Genomic DNA, 10,467 nt, shown 5'->3' on the forward strand with positions numbered 1-10,467 from the left:
CAGAGTACTGGGGAAAGGCAGGCAGAGAATTCCCTGCTAGCACCTTCTCTGTGCCTGGGAAGCAGAAGTGTTCACATTGCTTCGCAGAATCGCTTTTGTGCAGAAAACACTAACACTTGTTCAGAACAAAAGAAAGCACAGAGCCCCAGATTCTATGTTGTCCTGGAGAGCTTGCAGAGCACTGGGGAAAGGCAGGCAGAGAATTCCCTGTTAGCAGCTTCTCTGTGCCTGGGAAGCAGAAGTGTTCACATTGCTTCGCAGAATCGCTTTTCTGCAGAAAACACTAACACTTGTTCAGAACAAAAGAAAGCACAGAGCCCCAGATTTGCTGTTGTTCTGGAGAGCTTGCAGAGCACTGGGGAAAGGCAGGCAGAGAATTCCCTGCTAGCACCTTCTCTGTGCCTGGGAAGCAGAAGTGTTCACATTACTTCGCAGAATCGCTTTTGTGCAGAAAACACTAACACTTGTTCAGAACGAAAGAAAGCACAGAGCCCCAGATTTGCTGTTGTCCTGGAGAGCTTGCAGAGCACTGGGGAAAGGCAGGCAGAGAATTCCCTGTTAGCACCTTCTCTGTGCCTGGGAAGCAGAAGTGTTCACATTGCTTCGCAGAATCGCCTTTGTGCAGAAAACACTAACACTTGTTCAGAACAAAAGAAAGCACAGAGCCCCAGATTCTATGTTGTCCTGGAGAGCTTGCAGAGCACTGGGGAAAGGCAGGCAGAGAATTCCCTGCTAGCACCTTCTCTGTGCCTGGGAAGCAGAAGTGTTCACATTGCTTCGCAGAATCGCTTTTGTGCAGAAAGCACTAACACTTGTTCAGAACAAAAGAAAGCACAGAGCCCCAGATTCTATGTTGTCCTGGAGAGCTTGCAGAGCACTGGGGAAAGGCAGGCAGAGAATTCCCTGCTAGCACCTTCTCTGTGCCTGGGAAGCAGAAGTGTTCACATTGCTTCGCAGAATCGCTTTTCTGCAGAAAACACTAACACTTGTTCAGAACAAAAGAAAGCACAGAGCCCCAGATTCTATGTTGTCCTGGAGAGCTTGCAGAGCACTGGGGAAAGGCAGGCAGAGAATTCCCTGCTAGCACCTTCTCTGTGCCTGGGAAGCAGAAGTGTTCACATTGCTTCGCAGAATCTCTTTGGTGCAGAAAACACTAACACTTGTTCAGAAGGAAAGAAAGCACAGAGCCCCAGATTTGCTGTTGTTCTGGAGAGCTTGCAGAGCACTGGGGAAAGGCAGGCAGAGAATTCCCTGCTAGCACCTTCTCTGTGCCTGGGAAGCAGAAGTGTTCACATTGCTTCGCAGAATCGCTTTTGTGCAGAAAACACTAACACTTGTTCAGAACAAAAGAAAGCACAGAGCCCCAGATTCTATGTTGTTCTAGAGAGCTTGCAGAGCACTGGGGAAAGGCAGGCAGAGAATTCCCTGTTAGCAGCTTCTCTGTGCCTGGGAAGCAGAAGTGTTCATATTGCTTCGCAGATTCGCTTTTCTGCAGAAAACACTAACACTTGTTCAGAACAAAAGAAAGCACAGAGCCCCAGATTTTATGTTGTTCTGGAGAGCTTGCAGAGCACTGGGGAAAGGCAGGCAGAGAATTCCCTGCTAGCACCTTCTCTGTGCCTGGGAAGCAGAAGTGTTCACATTGCTTCGCAGAATCGCTTTTGTGCAGAAAACAGTAACACTTGTTCAGAACGAAAGAAAGCACAGAGCCCCAGATTCTATGTTGTCCTGGAGAGCTTGCAGAGCACTGGGGAAAGGCAGGCAGAGAATTCCCTGTTAGCACCTTCTCTGTGCCTGGGAAGCAGAAGTGTTCACATTGCTTCGCAGAATCGCCTTTGTGCAGAAAACACTAACACTTGTTCAGAACAAAAGAAAGCACAGAGCCCCAGATTCTATGTTGTCCTGGAGAGCTTGCAGAGCACTGGGGAAAGGCAGGCAGAGAATTCCCTGCTAGCACCTTCTCTGTGCCTGGGAAGCAGAAGTGTTCACATTGCTTCGCAGAATCGCTTTTGTGCAGAAAGCACTAACACTTGTTCAGAACAAAAGAAAGCACAGAGCCCCAGATTCTATGTTGTCCTGGAGAGCTTGAAGAGCACTGGGGAAAGGCAGGCAGAGAATTCCCTGCTAGCACCTTCTCTGTGCCTGGGAAGCAGAAGTGTTCACATTGCTTCGCAGAATCGCTTTTCTGCAGAAAACACTAACACTTGTTCAGAACAAAAGAAAGCACAGAGCCCCAGATTTGCTGTTGTTCTGGAGAGCTTGCAGAGCACTGGGGAAAGGCAGGCAGAGAATTCCCTGCTAGCACCTTCTCTGTGCCTGGGAAGCAGAAGTGTTCACATTGCTTCGCAGAATCGCCTTTGTGCAGAAAACACTAACACTTGTTCAGAACAAAAGAAAGCACAGAGCCCCAGATTTGATGTTGTTCTGGAGAGCTTGCAGAGCAGTGGTGAAAGGCAGGCAGAGAATTCCCTGCTAGCACCTTCTCTGTGCCTGGGAAGCAGAAGTGTTCACATTGCTTCGCAGAATCTCTTTGGTGCAGAAAACACTAACACATGTTCAGAACGAAAGAAAGCACAGAGCCCCAGATTTGCTGTTGTCCTGGAGAGCTTGCAGAGCACTGGGGAAAGGCAGGCAGAGAATTCCCTGCTAGCACCTTCTCTGTGCCTGGGAAGCAGAAGTGTTCACATTGCTTCGCAGAATCGCCTTTGTGCAGAAAACACTAACACTTGTTCAGAACAAAAGAAAGCACAGAGCCCCAGATTCTATGTTGTCCTGGAGAGCTTGCAGAGCACTGGGGAAAGGCAGGCAGAGAATTCCCTGCTAGCACCTTCTCTGTGCCTGGGAAGCAGAAGTGTTCACATTGCTTCGCAGAATCGCTTTTTTGCAGAAAACAATAACACTTGTTCAGAACAAAAGAAAGCACAGAGCCCCAGATTTGCTGTTGTCCTGGAGAGCTTGCAGAGCACTGGGGAAAGGCAGGCAGAGAATTCCCTGCTAGCACCTTCTCTGTGCCTGGGAAGCAGAAGTGTTCACATTGCTTCGCAGAATCGCTTTTCTGCAGAAAACACTAACACTTGTTCAGAACAAAAGAAAGCACAGATCCCCAGATTTGCTGTTGTCCTGGAGAGCTTGCAGAGTACTGGGGAAAGGCAGGCAGAGAATTCCCTGCTAGCACCTTCTCTGTGCCTGGGAAGCAGAAGTGTTCACATTGCTTCGCAGAATCGCTTTTGTGCAGAAAACACTAACACTTGTTCAGAACAAAAGAAAGCACAGAGCCCCAGATTCTATGTTGTCCTGGAGAGCTTGCAGAGCACTGGGGAAAGGCAGGCAGAGAATTCCCTGTTAGCAGCTTCTCTGTGCCTGGGAAGCAGAAGTGTTCACATTGCTTCGCAGAATCGCTTTTCTGCAGAAAACACTAACACTTGTTCAGAACAAAAGAAAGCACAGAGCCCCAGATTTGCTGTTGTTCTGGAGAGCTTGCAGAGCACTGGGGAAAGGCAGGCAGAGAATTCCCTGCTAGCACCTTCTCTGTGCCTGGGAAGCAGAAGTGTTCACATTACTTCGCAGAATCGCTTTTGTGCAGAAAACACTAACACTTGTTCAGAACGAAAGAAAGCACAGAGCCCCAGATTTGCTGTTGTCCTGGAGAGCTTGCAGAGCACTGGGGAAAGGCAGGCAGAGAATTCCCTGTTAGCACCTTCTCTGTGCCTGGGAAGCAGAAGTGTTCACATTGCTTCGCAGAATCGCCTTTGTGCAGAAAACACTAACACTTGTTCAGAACAAAAGAAAGCACAGAGCCCCAGATTCTATGTTGTCCTGGAGAGCTTGCAGAGCACTGGGGAAAGGCAGGCAGAGAATTCCCTGCTAGCACCTTCTCTGTGCCTGGGAAGCAGAAGTGTTCACATTGCTTCGCAGAATCGCTTTTGTGCAGAAAGCACTAACACTTGTTCAGAACAAAAGAAAGCACAGAGCCCCAGATTCTATGTTGTCCTGGAGAGCTTGCAGAGCACTGGGGAAAGGCAGGCAGAGAATTCCCTGCTAGCACCTTCTCTGTGCCTGGGAAGCAGAAGTGTTCACATTGCTTCGCAGAATCGCTTTTCTGCAGAAAACACTAACACTTGTTCAGAACAAAAGAAAGCACAGAGCCCCAGATTTGCTGTTGTTCTGGAGAGCTTGCAGAGCACTGGGGAAAGGCAGGCAGAGAATTCCCTGCTAGCACCTTCTCTGTGCCTGGGAAGCAGAAGTGTTCACATTGCTTCGCAGAATCTCTTTGGTGCAGAAAACACTAACACTTGTTCAGAAGGAAAGAAAGCACAGAGCCCCAGATTTGCTGTTGTTCTGGAGAGCTTGCAGAGCACTGGGGAAAGGCAGGCAGAGAATTCCCTGCTAGCACCTTCTCTGTGCCTGGGAAGCAGAAGTGTTCACATTGCTTCGCAGAATCGCTTTTGTGCAGAAAGCACTAACACTTGTTCAGAACAAAAGAAAGCACAGAGCCCCAGATTCTATGTTGTCCTGGAGAGCTTGCAGAGCACTGGGGAAAGGCAGGCAGAGAATTCCCTGCTAGCACCTTCTCTGTGCCTGGGAAGCAGAAGTGTTCACATTGCTTCGCAGAATCGCTTTTCTGCAGAAAACACTAACACTTGTTCAGAACAAAAGAAATCACAGAGCCCCAGATTTGCTGTTGTTCTGGAGAGCTTGCAGAGCACTGGGGAAAGGCAGGCAGAGAATTCCCTGCTAGCACCTTCTCTGTGCCTGGGAAGCAGAAGTGTTCACATTGCTTCGCAGAATCGCCTTTGTGCAGAAAACACTAACACTTGTTCAGAACAAAAGAAAGCACAGAGCCCCAGATTTGCTGTTGTTCTGGAGAGCTTGCAGAGCACTGGGGAAAGGCAGGCAGAGAATTCCCTGCTAGCACCTTCTCTGTGCCTGGGAAGCAGAATTGTTCACATTACTTCGCAGAATCGCTTTTGTGCAGAAAACACTAACACTTGTTCAGAACAAAAGAAAGCACAGAGCCCCAGATTCTATGTTGTCCTGGAGAGCTTGCAGAGCACTGGGGAAAGGCAGGCAGAGAATTCCCTGCTAGCACCTTCTCTGTGCCTGGGAAGCAGAAGTGTTCACATTGCTTCGCAGAATCGCTTTGGTGCAGAAAACACTAACACTTGTTCAGAACAAAAGAAATCACAGAGCCCCAGATTTGCTGTTGTTCTGGAGAGCTTGCAGAGCACTGGGGAAAGGCAGGCAGAGAATTCCCTGCTAGCACCTTCTCTGTACCTGGGAAGCAGAAGTGTTCACATTGCTTCGCAGAATCGCCTTTGTGCAGAAAACAGTAACACTTGTTCAGAACAAAAGAAAGCACAGAGCCCCAGATTTGCTGTTGTTCTGGAGAGCTTGCAGAGCACTGGGGAAAGGCAGGCAGAGAATTCCCTGCTAGCACCTTCTCTGTGCCTGGGAAGCAGAATTGTTCACATTACTTCGCAGAATCGCTTTTGTGCAGAAAACACTAACACTTGTTCAGAACGAAAGAAAGCACAGAGCCCCAGATTTGCTGTTGTCCTGGAGAGCTTGCAGAGCACTGGGGAAAGGCAGGCAGAGAATTCCCTGCTAGCACCTTCTCTGTGCCTGGGAAGCAGAAGTGTTCACATTGCTTCGCAGAATCGCCTTTGTGCAGAAAACACTAACACTTGTTCAGAACAAAAGAAAGCACAGAGCCCCAGATTTTATGTTGTCCTGGAGAGCTTGCAGAGCACTGGGGAAAGGCAGGCAGAGAATTCCTTGCTAGCACCTTCTCTGTGCCTGGGAAGCAGAAGTGTTCACATTGCTTCGCAGAATCGCTTTGGTGCAGAAAACACTAACACTTGTTCAGAACAAAAGAAAGCACAGAGCCCCAGATTTGCTGTTGTCCTGGAGAGCTTGCAGAGCACTGGGGAAAGGCAGGCAGAGAATTCCCTGCTAGCACCTTCTCTGTGCCTGGGAAGCAGAAGTGTTCACATTGCTTCGCAGAATCGCTTTTCTGCAGAAAACACTAACACTTGTTCAGAACAAAAGAAAGCACAGAGCCCCAGATTTGCTGTTGTCCTGGAGAGCTTGCAGAGTACTGGGGAAAGGCAGGCAGAGAATTCCCTGCTAGCACCTTCTCTGTGCCTGGGAAGCAGAAGTGTTCACATTGCTTCGCAGAATCGCTTTTGTGCAGAAAACACTAACACTTGTTCAGAACAAAAGAAAGCACAGAGCCCCAGATTCTATGTTGTTCTAGAGAGCTTGCAGAGCACTGGGGAAAGGCAGGCAGAGAATTCCCTGTTAGCAGCTTCTCTGTGCCTGGGAAGCAGAAGTGTTCACATTGCTTCTCAGATTCGCTTTTCTGCAGAAAACACTAACACTTGTTCAGAACAAAAGAAAGCACAGAGCCCCAGATTTTATGTTGTTCTGGAGAGCTTGCAGAGCACTGGGGAAAGGCAGGCAGAGAATTCCCTGCTAGCACCTTCTCTGTGCCTGGGAAGCAGAAGTGTTCACATTGCTTCGCAGAATCGCTTTTGTGCAGAAAACAGTAACACTTGTTCAGAACGAAAGAAAGCACAGAGCCCCAGATTCTATGTTGTCCTGGAGAGCTTGCAGAGCACTGGGGAAAGGCAGGCAGAGAATTCCCTGTTAGCACCTTCTCTGTGCCTGGGAAGCAGAAGTGTTCACATTGCTTCGCAGAATCGCCTTTGTGCAGAAAACACTAACACTTGTTCAGAACAAAAGAAAGCACAGAGCCCCAGATTCTATGTTGTCCTGGAGAGCTTGCAGAGCACTGGGGAAAGGCAGGCAGAGAATTCCCTGCTAGCACCTTCTCTGTGCCTGGGAAGCAGAAGTGTTCACATTGCTTCGCAGAATCGCTTTTGTGCAGAAAGCACTAACACTTGTTCAGAACAAAAGAAAGCACAGAGCCCCAGATTCTATGTTGTCCTGGAGAGCTTGAAGAGCACTGGGGAAAGGCAGGCAGAGAATTCCCTGCTAGCACCTTCTCTGTGCCTGGGAAGCAGAAGTGTTCACATTGCTTCGCAGAATCGCTTTTCTGCAGAAAACACTAACACTTGTTCAGAACAAAAGAAGGCACAGAGCCCCAGATTTGCTGTTGTTCTGGAGAGCTTGCAGAGCACTGGGGAAAGGCAGGCAGAGAATTCCCTGCTAGCACCTTCTCTGTTCCTGGGAAGCAGAAGTGTTTACATTGCTTCGCAGAAGCGCTTTTGTGCAGAAAACAGTAACACTTGTTCAGAACGAAAGAAAGCACAGAGCCCCAGATTCTATGTTGTCCTGGAGAGCTTGCAGAGCACTGGGGAAAGGCAGGCAGGGAATTCCCTGCTAGCACCTTCTCTGTGCCTGGGAAGCAGAAGTGTTCACATTGCTTCGCAGAATCGCTTTGGTGCAGAAAACACTAACACTTGTTCAGAACAAAAGAAAGCACAGAGCCTCAGATTTTATGTTGTCCTGGAGAGCTTGCAGAGCACTGGGGAAAGGCAGGCAGAGAATTCCCTGCTAGCACCTTCTCTGTGCCTGGGAAGCAGAAGTGTTCACATTGCTTCGCAGAATCGCTTTTCTGCAGAAAACACTAACACTTGTTCAGAACAAAAGAAAGCACAGAGCCCCAGATTTGCTGTTGTCCTGGAGAGCTTGCAGAGTACTGGGGAAAGGCAGGCAGAGAATTCCCTGCTAGCACCTTCTCTGTGCCTGGGAAGCAGAAGTGTTCACATTAGTTCGCAGAATCGCTTTTGTGCAGAAAACACTAACACTTGTTCAGAACAAAAGAAAGCACAGAGCCCCAGATTCTATGTTGTCCTGGAGAGCTTGCAGAGCACTGGGGAAAGGCAGGCAGAGAATTCCCTGCTAGCACCTTCTCTGTGCCTGGGAAGCAGAAGTGTTCACATTGCTTCGCAGAATCGCTTTTGTGCAGAAAGCACTAACACTTGTTCAGAACAAAAGAAAGCACAGAGCCCCAGATTTGCTGTTGTTCTGGAGAGCTTGCAGAGCACTGGGGAAAGGCAGGCAGAGAATTCCCTGCTAGCACCTTCTCTGTGCCTGGGAAGCAGAAGTGTTCACATTGCTTCGCAGAATCGCCTTTGTGCAGAAAACACTAACACTTGTTCAGAACAAAAGAAAGCACAGAGCCCCAGATTCTATGTTGTCCTGGAGAGCTTGCAGAGCACTGGGGAAAGGCAGGCAGAGAATTCCCTGCTAGCACCTTCTCTGTGCCTGGGAAGCAGAAGTGTTCACATTGCTTCGCAGAATCTCTTTGGTGCAGAAAACACTAACACTTGTTCAGAAGGAAAGAAAGCACAGAGCCCCAGATTTGCTGTTGTTCTGGAGAGCTTGCAGAGCACTGGGGAAAGGCAGGCAGAGAATTCCCTGCTAGCACCTTCTCTGTGCCTGGGAAGCAGAAGTGTTTACGTTGCTTCGCAGAATCGCTTTTGTGCAGAAAACAGTAACACTTGTTCAGAACGAAAGAAAGCACAGAGCCGCAGATTTGCTGTTGTTCTGGAGAGCTTGCAGAGCACTGGGGAAAGGCAGGCAGAGAATTCCCTGCTAGCACCTTCTCTGTGACTGGGAAGCAGAAGTGTTCACATTGCTTCGCAGAATCGCCTTTGTGCAGAAAACACTAACACTTGTTCAGAACAAAAGAAAGCACAGAGCCCCAGATTTGCTGTTGTTCTGGAGAGCTTGCAGAGCACTGGGGAAAGGCAGGCAGAGAATTCCCTGCTAGCACCTTCTCTGTGCCTGGGAAGCAGAAGTGTTCACATTGCTTCACAGAATCGCCTTTGTGCAGAAAACAGTAACACTTGTTCAGAACGAAAGAAAGCACAGAGCCCCAGATTTGATGTTGTTCTGGAGAGCTTGCAGAGCAGTGGTGAAAGGCAGGCAGAGAATTCCCTGCTAGCACCTTCTCTGTGCCTGGGAAGCAGAAGTGTTCACATTGCTTCGCAGAATCTCTTTGGTGCAGAAAACACTAACACTTGTTCAGAAGGAAAGAAAGCACAGAGCCCCAGATTTGCTGTTGTTCTGGAGAGCTTGCAGAGCACTGGGGAAAGGCAGGCAGAGAATTCCCTGCTAGCACCTTCTCTGTGCCTGGGAAGCAGAAGTGTTTACGTTGCTTCGCAGAATCGCTTTTGTGCAGAAAACAGTAACACTTGTTCAGAACGAAAGAAAGCACAGAGCCCCAGATTTGCTGTTGTCCTGGAGAGCTTGCAGAGCACTGGGGAAAGGCAGGCAGAGAATTCCCTGCTAGCACCTTCTCTGTGACTGGGAAGCAGAAGTGTTCACATTGCTTCGCAGAATCGCCTTTGTGCAGAAAACACTAACACTTGTTCAGAACAAAAGAAAGCACAGAGCCCCAGATTTGCTGTTGTTCTGGAGAGCTTGCAGAGCACTGGGGAAAGGCAGGCAGAGAATTCCCTGCTAGCACCTTCTCTGTGCCTGGGAAGCAGAATTGTTCACATTACTTCGCAGAATCGCTTTTGTGCAGAAAACACTAACACTTGTTCAGAACGAAAGAAAGCACAGAGCCCCAGATTTGCTGTTGTCCTGGAGAGCTTGCAGAGCACTGGGGAAAGGCAGGCAGAGAATTCCCTGCTAGCACCTTCTCTGTGCCTGGGAAGCAGAAGTGTTCACATTGCTTCGCAGAATCGCTTTTGTGCAGAAAGCACTAACACTTGTTCAGAACAAAAGAAAGCACAGAGCCCCAGATTCTATGTTGTCCTGGAGAGCTTGCAGAGCACTGGGGAAAGGCAGGCAGAGAATTCCCTGCTAGCACCTTCTCTGTGCCTGGGAAGCAGAAGTGTTCACATTGCTTCGCAGAATCGCTTTTCTGCAGAAAACACTAACACTTGTTCAGAACAAAAGAAATCACAGAGCCCCAGATTTGCTGTTGTTCTGGAGAGCTTGCAGAGCACTGGGGAAAGGCAGGCAGAGAATTCCCTGCTAGCACCTTCTCTGTGCCTGGGAAGCAGAAGTGTTCACATTGCTTCGCAGAATCGCTTTTCTGCAGAAAACACTAACACTTGTTCAGAACAAAAGAAAGCACAGAGCCCCAGATTTGCTGTTGTCCTGGAGAGCTTGCAGAGTACTGGGGAAAGGCAGGCAGAGAATTCCCTGCTAGCACCTTCTCTGTGCCTGGGAAGCAGAAGTGTTCACATTAGTTCGCAGAATCGCTTTTGTGCAGAAAACACTAACACTTGTTCAGAACAAAAGAAAGCACAGAGCCCCAGATTCTATGTTGTCCTGGAGAGCTTGCAGAGCACTGGGGAAAGGCAGGCAGAGAATTCCCTGCTAGCACCTTCTCTGTGCCTGGGAAGCAGAAGTGTTCACATTGCTTCGCAGAATCGCTTTTGTGCAGAAAGCACTAACACTTGTTCAGAACAAAAGAAAGCACAGAGCCCCAGATTTGCTGTTGTTCTGGAGAGCTTGCAGAGCACTGGGGAAAGGCAGGCAGAG

The sequence above is a fragment of the Strix aluco genome, unplaced genomic scaffold (assembly GCF_031877795.1).
Source record: "Strix aluco isolate bStrAlu1 unplaced genomic scaffold, bStrAlu1.hap1 HAP1_SCAFFOLD_60, whole genome shotgun sequence".
Lineage (NCBI taxonomy): Eukaryota > Metazoa > Chordata > Aves > Strigiformes > Strigidae > Strix > Strix aluco.